The sequence below is a fragment of the Agrilus planipennis genome, unplaced genomic scaffold, assembly GCF_000699045.2.
Source record: "Agrilus planipennis isolate EAB-ADULT unplaced genomic scaffold, Apla_2.0 scaffold65, whole genome shotgun sequence".
Classification (NCBI taxonomy): domain Eukaryota; kingdom Metazoa; phylum Arthropoda; class Insecta; order Coleoptera; family Buprestidae; genus Agrilus; species Agrilus planipennis.
The window spans coordinates 239,407-250,730 of NW_020439271.1; positions in this window are offsets into that span (position 1 = coordinate 239,407).

An 11,324-nucleotide genomic window follows, 5' to 3' on the forward strand; every position below is an offset into this window, starting at 1 on the left:
AATTTTACATTAATTTTTATTAATTATTAGTGTTATTACCTTTGAAAAAAATATTGAAACTTTATTCGACTATACAGCTAACAACAACTACTACTAATTATCATCATAAGGTCGTCTGTCGTAAGAGACTGCTTGGATACGCACCCTCCACTCTTTCCTATCCTAAGCTAACCTTTGCGTTTCCCTAAAACTAGAACATCCCACATCCTTAACTGTTTGCGAACAGTAATCTAATCTAGGTTTACTTCTACTCCACTTAACTCCTGTTTCTGCCTCTAATATGTCTCTGACTAGACCTTCATGCCTGAGAAGGTGTCCTACTAACCTATCTCGCCTATTTTTTATTGATTTTCACAGAGTCATCCGTTCTCCTATTCTTTCTAATACCTCTTCATTTCTAACCTTCTCTATCCACGGTATCCTCATCATTCGCGGGTACACCATATTCCGAACGCTTCTAACCTTTTCTTTTCCGCTGTGCCCACCGTTTGTGTTTCGCACTCATACAACGCCGCGCTCCAAACATACACTTTCAACAATCTTTTTTGAATTTCTAAATTAATCGTTTGCTAGCATAGAAGTGACTTCTTTTTAGTGAGGGCGACTCGACCCTGCGCTATCCTCTGCTTTATATCCCTACTACTCCTTCCATCCTGACTTATCTGACTCTAAAATCAGTCACTTCTTCTAATCTTTCGTCTCTTATCTTTATATTCGCTCTTTCCCTACTTTTTCTTCCCTTGCATACCAGTATTTTTGTTTTATTTTTATTTATTTCTATACAATACTGTTTTGTTAATACCGCTTCCATTTTATGTAAAGCTATCTCTAACTCGTGCTTGCTAGCTACTAATACTTATATCAAATCTAAGCATATAAATCATTTGTCCCTGTATATCTATCCCTACAGTTTTACTGTCTTTAATGATGTTGATGGTGTCTTCGATTTATAGATTAAAAAGTATTTTTAAGTATATTTAACATCTTGTCCCATTTGACATTGTCAAAGGTTTTTCTAAATCTATAAATGCTATGTACGCGCTCTTTCCTTTTTCTATCGCTTTCTCTATTGGAATAGCTGCAGTCTATATAAGAAAGAAGTAATGACTAAAAATTTTTTTTCATTTCGACGTAAATATTGGAATGATGTATAGAAATTACGGTCAGATATTGTTACGTGTGGACAACCAAAGCTTTAGCTAGAGATCTATTCGTCGTTGGTATTAAATTACACGCTCTCCCCTTCTAAATGGATTTACGGCAATTCAAATTCGATTCCGATTTAATATTGATGTTTACGCCTGATCGTGTCATACTCAATTAAGTCGCCTCAAAATTTGTTACGCACAATCATATACACGGAATCTTTAACAAAGTAATTTTGCTAAATCAAATTTTACGAAACTGTAGGTATATAGTGCGGGCATTGGGAAACTCGCGGTTCGTTGAAGAAAAATAATGTCGTTGATGGAAATTAAACTTTACGTAAAATAATTTTACATTAAAAATGGTGTTCATAATTGAATAAAGCAAACTGTAAATCCTTATCTTATACGGACCGCTCTGTAAGCTACAAAGTTATTTTAAGATTATTATAAATTGGCGAAGTTACTGATAAATTTTATTAAATCGAATGACAGTTATTTAAATACTTTATTCGATAAACTAAATGGCTCAACTTTTAAACACTTAAAAATACCTTTGTCGAAAATAAATGGAATGTCTAAAAGCGGGTACCAATCCTCTTTGGTACATTAATTAAATACTACGTTTTTTGACCAATTTCATTCTCATTTTATGCCCTTAAGATGAATTTCGCCTGTACATTACCGTACACAGGGCTAAGTATAGTATTACGTAGTTAGTATCAGCAATTTCTTATGCTAAAGTGTACGATGTGTTGCATACCTATTTACAAACAATTCTTTTAAATTTAATTTTTCAAACAATTTTTAACACAAAGAAAGCGATTAAACAAATTGTTCACAAAAGTGAATTTCGACCACTCGAAGCAATGGTTCTAGCAGTTTTGAGCTCACAGAGACTGATAGGGGGGAAGAACTTGTATATTTAATACAAATTAAAGTATTCTTCGGTGATGCTAGGTTAGGTGTCGGTAGCGGAGTGAACCTTGTGCCCATGCTCTTCCTTTTGTTTAAACGATTGTAAATGTAAGTTACGAAACGAGCATTAAACCTTTAAAATAAATCGGATGAAATTGGGCGTCTTTTTGTGAATCAGTAAATGTATGTCGTCTTCAAATCTGACCAGACCGTAAACATGCTGTTTCGTAGTAAATTAAAGGTTTCGACTTATTCTACTTTCATTAAAAAAGAGTGTGGAACGACAGGCTACAAAAAGTTAGTTAGTCAGTTAGTTTCATTTTCCGTTTGATGTTGTAATATGATACTTTTCGCAAGCAGAAAATTGTTATGATATTCTGATTCAACTCAGTGCAATCACAATAACTTATGGTTTTACTTCAAATTAAGGTTCTTTGTAGTCAATATTTCAATGATTTGGAGGGTTAATAAGAAATAAGGCTAATGGAAGTTAACCATTTGCTGTGAAACGTGGTTGTTTAAATAATTACAAATGTTTATCTTATTTTTTAAATTGAGTAGGATCTAGCAAGCGATTAAATTCTTTATTAATGATTGATTGATTAATGTGTCCCAGATAAAAAGAACAGACTTCAAGGAAGTAGACAAATGAATTTTAGCTGCAGTTTAGCTTCCTAAGCGAAAAGGATATTGTTTTTATGCAATTACGAAGCCAGATCTGAGCTATGGCAAAGTAAAAATACTTCATTAAGCACTTAATTAAGTTCGAGAGCGTTAATTGACTTTTACGAGGAGATTTATCAGAGAGAGAGAAAGAGGTAGAGACAGAGAAAAAGAGAGAAGAGGTAGCGTAGGATATTGCCGCCACTGCTGCTGTTACTGCTGCTTTTTTAACGAAGAAAGCTATAACCAGATGACGGAGAAATAAATTGAAGCCCATTACCACTCAAGAGAATTGGACGTCAATGTTACCTAAACGCTAAACTTTAACCGAAGAACTGATTCTACTCGATTTCAAGATTACTATAATAATATTAAAACATGTGTATTTTACTGTAATTACCATGTATTAACGATATTATTTTACAGCTGAATATTTCGGTGCTTATAGTCTTCTGAATGTGTAAAACCGGCAACTGTACATCATTAATAAATAATACGGGACGTAAGTGAGACCCTTGTGGAACTCCGGAGTTCGGAAGGAGATTTACAAGTCACCGTTTCCAAATAGTTTTGTTCGATTCAATTTGACATTGATTTTTTAGTATTTGGAATCCATTTCTTTTAAAGAAAGTCGAGAATTTCGGGTTTCAGGTGAATGTACTACACTAATGGATACCATAAGAAAGAAAAACATTTTCTTTTTGTTCTATTAAAAAACTCTCATTCGTGATAATTTTTTTTAGCTAAAATAAAACCTAGGTGTTTATGCAGTCGTGAGATAAAAATTATCCGGAGACCACTCGGAAGTTGCGTTTCTGAACTCCCGTTCTACTAGAATATTTTAAATAAAACTAGTAGCGAATTCGATTCAATGTGTTTAATGAGAATGTTTCTTACATACTAACTAACAAAATTAAATTACTTAAAACTAAAAGAATTTATGACCTAAAATGTTTGAAGAAATGTTTGAAGTTGAACTTAACAAAGGAACAAAGAAATTTGAAATGTAATGAAAGTAATTAACAATACTAAATCTAACTAAACGGAAAAGTTTTCGAATTAAAATAATTGTAAAGAATATGGATAATTATTAGCACTTAACACTAGGAATTTCTAATGCCAGTTTTTCGATGTCATTTGTAATAACTGATAGAAACAACGTATAAATCCGCTTTAATCAAAGCAAAAATTAATTGTTGTGCTTTTTAGGTGCGTATATGTTATTTACGCATCATCTATTGTACCCTAGTAGCAGTAGAAATCGTTAAACTTTCAACCTTTTGCACATTGCAGGAAGCTCATTTCAACTTCCTGTAAGGCTGACAATCCCCACGAGGTCGCAGCACTGACTCCTTGAGGATCAATAAATACATCTAAAATCCTTTTCGTTATTTTTTGGTATCAAAGGAACAATAGCAATCCCAGCGCCTTCACCAAATATTGTTCGATAATCCTAATATTATATTTTTTGGATTATTTGTACATAATTTCATTCAGAAAGCCATAGTACCTAACAAACTAAAATAATTGTGTAACTTTTTCGGCAGTTGGACAGAATTCCGTGATATGCAACAGTTTTTTTACATTTCATAACGATTAAGTACATTTTATTTCCATAAAAACTTACATTGATTACTTTTAATTAATAAAGTTAATCTATTATCAGAATATCGGAATCTCAAAAACTATTAATTGACGTTAGTTAGCCCTGATGGTTAAAGATTGCTTTTACGTCGTTGAGTGTAAACATGAAATAATTGCCCAACGTTAAAAATTACTTTGTTTTTAACATAGACATCTGACGACTTCTTGTTTTTTTTTGTTGTTAATAATAAGATAATGGAACAACTAAGAAAAGGATTGTGTAACAGTTATTTGTATGTTTCATCACATATGCCGCGTCATCTAATAGAAGTATTTCTAGATTTTAATGTATACAAACATCAGGGAAAAATGAACCTGATCTTTAATAATACGAGGGTGGATTGATAAGTTTCCGGCCTAACCAAGAGATGACGCCACTAGGCCTACCTTGAGGTGACATTCTATAGTACCATCCTTGGATAGCTTGTAGCTATAGTTTCAGCCCGATCTCCTTGCTAGTGTAGGTTTGACAGCACGCTGAACAAGACGCCTCTGTGGTTTTCGTAAAAATGGAAAAGCAGGAAAATCGTNCATTTTTATGCGTTTCTTTAATTTAATTGCACGATAAAAGCCAGAACGTAGGAGAAAATGTTGATTTTGTGACTTGTGAGCAGAATCTGCAAAACAAATGAAGGATGATTCACTTCTAAGTAAATGTGATATCAAAATTTTATTCAAACGAAAATAAAATTCTTTTAAATGTATCCAGTCGTTCTTTCGGCACACATTTTCCGGTTGGTCATTTTTCCGGTATTCAGAAATTCCGAGTAAATTTTTCCATAATCTATTTTACCGGTTCCGTTTTTCCGGTGAACTTTTCTCTACTATTTCTACCTTTCGTACTGAGGTGGAACGTATATTCTTCAGCATAAAAGGCTAAATATACTTTCACCCTGCTGTCCTTTCACGGCAATTTTCTGCCTATATTAGAAGTTATTTCGAAATGATGTTGCCATCATCTTTTGCAGTGGTTCGTACAAACTACTTCCATGGCATAATCGCAATCATTTCACAGTAGGCTTCAATTGTGTATATCGGCTATTACCAGTTATTGTCCAGTCGTCTTTGGGTATCCAGAATGATCCATTGCATGTAGCATTGATTTTAAACGGATGTAATCAATTCATCAGTATTCAATGTTATTATATGTATGCTAAAACTCTTCAAGTCTCATAAGGGTATAAGGTATGGCTTCCCATTCCCCCTTTCATGAAGTAGTAGATTTCAGATTTCAGCTGCAGGGGTTGGTTTCAATGGTATGAGGATTAAGACTATCGCCCCAAAGGACTCCATCAAGAGACTCAGTTAAGATGTTAATTGCGTTACGACGTTTGGTCAAAACGGTACAAAATGTCAGGTTGTTCCCAAATGCTCTGCATCTAGCGGTTTTGAGAATTTTTTAGGATTTTCTAAGACGTTCTAGAACGTTTCTTAATATTATTACTTTCTGATCGAAGCTAGGGTAATCCATCTTGTATAGGGTTATTCGGAAAGTCATTTCGTTTTTTCCCGACAGAGGATTTAATTGTATTCTTTTACACCCAACTTCACATTTAAACCGTATAACTTTTATATGCTTTGAGAGCTCATATAGCAAAGCTTGTGTGTGAAAAATTCCAATTAATTCTACGCAGTAGTTTTTGGTTGGTGCCCTTTTAAATATGGAGAGCGATAAGCAGTTGATTAATGGAAATATTAACGGCAAAGATGATGCCCTTAAAAATCTTTATACATTGATGTGTTTTGTTAAAAACAAACTGCAAAAAACATATTTATTTTTAAAAAATATTTACAACTTAGGGGACGATATAATAAGGAAATTTCCTAAGACAACAGCCAAAACATGCCAAACCGAATAACCCGACTAGAATTTTCAAAAGACCTTTCAGTGATGTAGGAAAAATTTACCTATACTGTTGAGTCACTTTTTTAACGGTATTTCAAACGGATGAAACCAAAATATCATATAAACATATTAGTCATCATCATCATCACCATAAGGTCGTCAGGCCTAAGACTGGTTGAATACGCACCTCCACACTTTCCTATCCTGAGCTAATCTTCGCATTTCCCTTAAACTAGAAAAACCCACATTAACTATTTACGAACAGTAATCTAATCTAGATCTATCTCTACCCCTCCTAACTCCAGTTTCTGCCTCTAATATGTCTCTGACTAGACCTTCATGCGTGAGAAGGTGTCCTACTAACCTATCTCGCCTATTTCTTATTGACTTCCATAGAGTCCTCTGTTCTCCTATTCTTTCTAATACCTCTTCATTTCTAAACTTTTCTATACACCTATCATCTAAAACTAAAATAATCTTATATTGTTTAAATTTGTGACGAGAAAAAAGGAATTTTTTGTTCACTTTTATAGAACATGTTTGGAATCTTATCGTAACAAGAACTAAATCATAGGTAAGCAGAAGTTTTAGTTCCTTTATTTAAAGTTATAAGTAACAAATTCTTTTCACAATGCAGATGGATAACATTATGTTAGATCAAAATAATAATATTTACTAAAATAACAATTTAACATTATATGTGCTTTTGTTGATAACTAAAAATATTTAGGTACGTAAGTGCTTATGATTTACGAAATACAGAGTACCCATTTAAAAACAATGTTTATATAGTAATAAACAAAATAAATTCTCATACTGCATATTGTATTGTACTTCTTAAAACTTACTAGGTGGCATGGTGCAACTTGTATGTACTTATAGGAACCCACATATTATTGCAACACAAATATGTATAAAATATCTAACACAATAAATAGTTAAAATCACAATAATTTATACACCACAGTTACAAGGACAAAAATTATAAATTTTATAAAAAAATCCACGTGGCGGATTCTCAGACTGGCAATTAAATTGACAGTTTGATAAGGAATAAAATGTAATAAAAAGTTTTATATAAAAAAATTATAGTTTTCAGTTGCAATATATTTTAACATAAACTATTTAGTTTATATATAAACAACACAAACCAACTATACAAATGACAAACTAGCTGACCCTTTCTTTTGTGTAACATTTCTTATTTCATTTTATTTCTTATCAAGTTGTACTTACTGTCAATTTAATTGTATGTCTGATTATTTGCCACGTGCTTATGTTTTTATCTTTAAAATATCGTGTTGCCTAAATAATTGCGTTTTACTTTTTATATGTGTGTAGGTACCATTAACTCGTGTTGTCAGCCGACTTCCAAAAAAAGTGTTATTGCTTAATTTTTAATGTTCTTTTTGAAATAACTGACTTTTTAACTATAAGCATTAATAAGAAATATACACTATATACCTAGTATTATTATCAATATTAATAACAAATGCGTAACCTTGAAAAATCATCAGAAACGAAGGCGAAACTTCGTGTCAGTTTTATATTAATATAAACTAAATAAATGTTTATAAGTCCATGAATAATAGTCACTCAGTAAAAAGTAGTGTGAAATACGTATAACTAGCTACTTAATTAAATTTATACCAACAATGTAACCAACTAGATAGAAATTTGGTTAATTGTTTACTAACAATTCTGCTAATGCTTTAGTACCTAATCCTGTAAAGTTAATAGTTAGCAAGAGTAACCTTTTTTTGTTTGTATATTAACGACTTTATATTTCAATTGAACGAATGAACTTTTGCTATCGAATATAAGTACATAAAATCGTAAATAATTTAAACTAGGTGAATTTTGCTTTAACATGATTTTTTGTCCTCGTATTAAGACATAAGCTCAATTGCCCACAGGCAGAAGGATTACTAAGATCGTTATTTAATTACAATACAATACAATACATACAACAAGTTAGAAGTGTCCAATCAGACCTGATTATGTTGTAAAATGGTAAGCACTAGAACACTGGAGGCGTTTCTTTCTTTAAAGTTGGTATGGTAAAATTAGCAAGCAAATGTATAAACCGTCAGATAAATAATTAGCCACCATTTAGCTATTATTAAGAAAGTCATAACCATAGACAGGCTCATAGTTAGTTGTTATTTAACTGCTAACGATTACGAGGTTATAAATAGTTTCATTTTTCGATACTGACGGCCTGATAATTACTACAATTATGTTGAGTGATATTATAGTAGGCAATCAAAATCAGGCCGTGAATATTTCGGAAATTAGTCGTGAAAGCCAAAAATTAGCGTAGATCCGAAACACCCAAAAAATGGTTTGAATTTTTTCAATTGAAATTAGTTTCCGAGCCGCAGCTAATTTTCCGATTTCATGAGGTTTTAGAATGCCTAATATAATTGAACCTGCTATTAATAGTTTATATCGTCAATGTTTAATAAGAATGTTAGAATACAACGATTTCATAATATGTAATGTAAGTTCGTAGATTAATAAATCAAGTATTTTATGTTGCTTATTGTTAGACTAAGAAAACAAGCCATGATTTGTATTAACCAAAGTTTATGTTTCGTCTAGTTCAAATCCTGTTCGGAAAGTAGTTGTAAGAAAGACGTTGTAAAAGAAAGATTGTCAGTAAAAGAACATTGAAAAATTGTAACTCACTATTGTTTAAATATTCAAGCTAAATAAAATTTACTTTACTTCAATAATCAACTGGTTTTTTCATAATTGAAATAAATAAATCGAACAAAGAAGGTAATTATGAACTCCGTTCAAGCTGTCTAAGCTTTTCCTAACCGATTTTACAATTTTTCTATGCTAACATTCGAAGTTTTTGGGTTTCCCGAGTTGCTGTCAATATTTGCAAGCCAGTATATTATCATGCAAACTTCAAAGGGGAAAAACGTTTACAGTAGTTGGAATCCCGAGCACTTCATATAATGAAAAAGAATATATAAATTAATTACATATTTTTTTAATTGCAAATGAAATAGAACCCAGTTCGTTAGTATATTATGTGTATGTATGTAATAATTTTATATCAATGATTCGCGTTTTGTCTTATCAAAGATAATAAACCACAATATTTATTTAAGCAAATATGTCTACGTCTATGTAACTACATACAAATATACATACATAAATACATACATACATACATATGTATTTTTTTTTACATGCAATGCATTTACTTTGCTGTCAAAAATGTAAATATTTTGTTAATACATTCGAATGATTCCAATTTCATAAGATACACATATATTAATGCATGCACGCACAGATAACATGCGTCACAATTTGCCTTAAATTTGTTATTATTGATAAAAGTGTATAAATGATCATGGTCATTTACATATGCATATTGGTGATAGTACATACCTACTCGCTATTTACTTTATTTGATAAGAACAAGGAGCTTTGAGGAATAATTAATATAGGGTTGTTCGGAAAGTCATTTCGTTTTTTCCCGACAAAGGATTTAATTGTATTCTTTTGCACCCAACTTCACATTTAAGCCGTATAATTTTTATATGCTTTTCAGAGCTCATATAGCAAGGCTTTTGTGTGAAAAATTCCAATTAATTCTATGCAGTAGTTTTTGGTTGGTGCCCTTTTAAATATGGAGAGCGATAAGGTCAGGCCGGAAACTTATCAATCCACCCTCGTAATTATTATACCATTTCATTATTTACGTATTATCTGTAAATTCTTGTAAACTTGTTTTTTGATTAATGGAAATATTAACGGCAAAGATGATGCCCTTAAAAATCTTTATACATTGATGTGTTTTGTTAAAAACAAACTGCAAAAAACATATTTATTTTTAAAAAATATTTACAACTTAGGGGACGATATAATAAGGAAATTTCCTAAGACAACAGCCAAAACATGCCAAACCGAATAACCCGACTAGAATTTTCAAAAGACCTTTCAGTGATGTAGGAAAAATTTACCTATACTGTTGAGTCACTTTTTTAACGGTATTTCAAACGGATGAAACCAAAATATCATATAAACATATTAGTCATCATCATCATCACCATAAGGTCGTCAGGCCTAAGACTGGTTGAATACGCACCTCCACACTTTCCTATCCTGAGCTAATCTTCGCATTTCCCTTAAACTAGAAAAACCCACATTAACTATTTACGAACAGTAATCTAATCTAGATCTATCTCTACCCCTCCTAACTCCAGTTTCTGCCTCTAATATGTCTCTGACTAGACCTTCATGCGTGAGAAGGTGTCCTACTAACCTATCTCGCCTATTTCTTATTGACTTCCATAGAGTCCTCTGTTCTCCTATTCTTTCTAATACCTCTTCATCCAAGGCATCCTCATCATTCGCCTGTAACATCACATTTCTACCGCGTTTAATCTTTTATTTTCCTCCGCGCACACCGTTCATGTTTCGCACTCGTCCAGCGCCGGTTCCAAAGATACACCTTTAGCAATCGTCTTCGAATTTCTAAATTAACCATTCGCGAGCATAGAAGTGACTTCTTCTTATTGAAGGCGACTCGATCCTGCGCTATCCTCTGCTTTATATCCCTACTGCTCCTTCCGTCTTGACGTACCTTACTTCCTAAATACCTAAAATTAGTCACTTCTTCTAATCTTTCGTCTCCTATCTTTATATTCGCTCATTCCCTATTTTTCTTCCCTTGCATACCAGTACTTTTATTTATTTTCATAAGGAGGTATAGAAGACAATAAATTACAATGCGCAATTGTTTTTTATAGTTGCGTATTTCAAAATAAAAACGAAACTTGTGACATTGTTATCTTAAATAATGCAGCCGATAAGTTGAGAAGTACCGGCGTACAATTCAAACTTGTGTTAAACTAATTTTGCTAATATTGATTACTATACTTCAAACTTTCCTATTTTTATTAGGAATTTTCGCTATAAACGAGCGCGTACCTATATGCGTGATATAATTTCTCAATAAGCGTTTTTAAATGGAAATGTAAAAGCGAGTTTTGTTTTTGTAATCATTTTAATAACTTGCAAAATAACTCAATAAAAAGTACGTTAACATCAAGAGATTTTCGATTACAAGCATGCTTTAAGCTTTT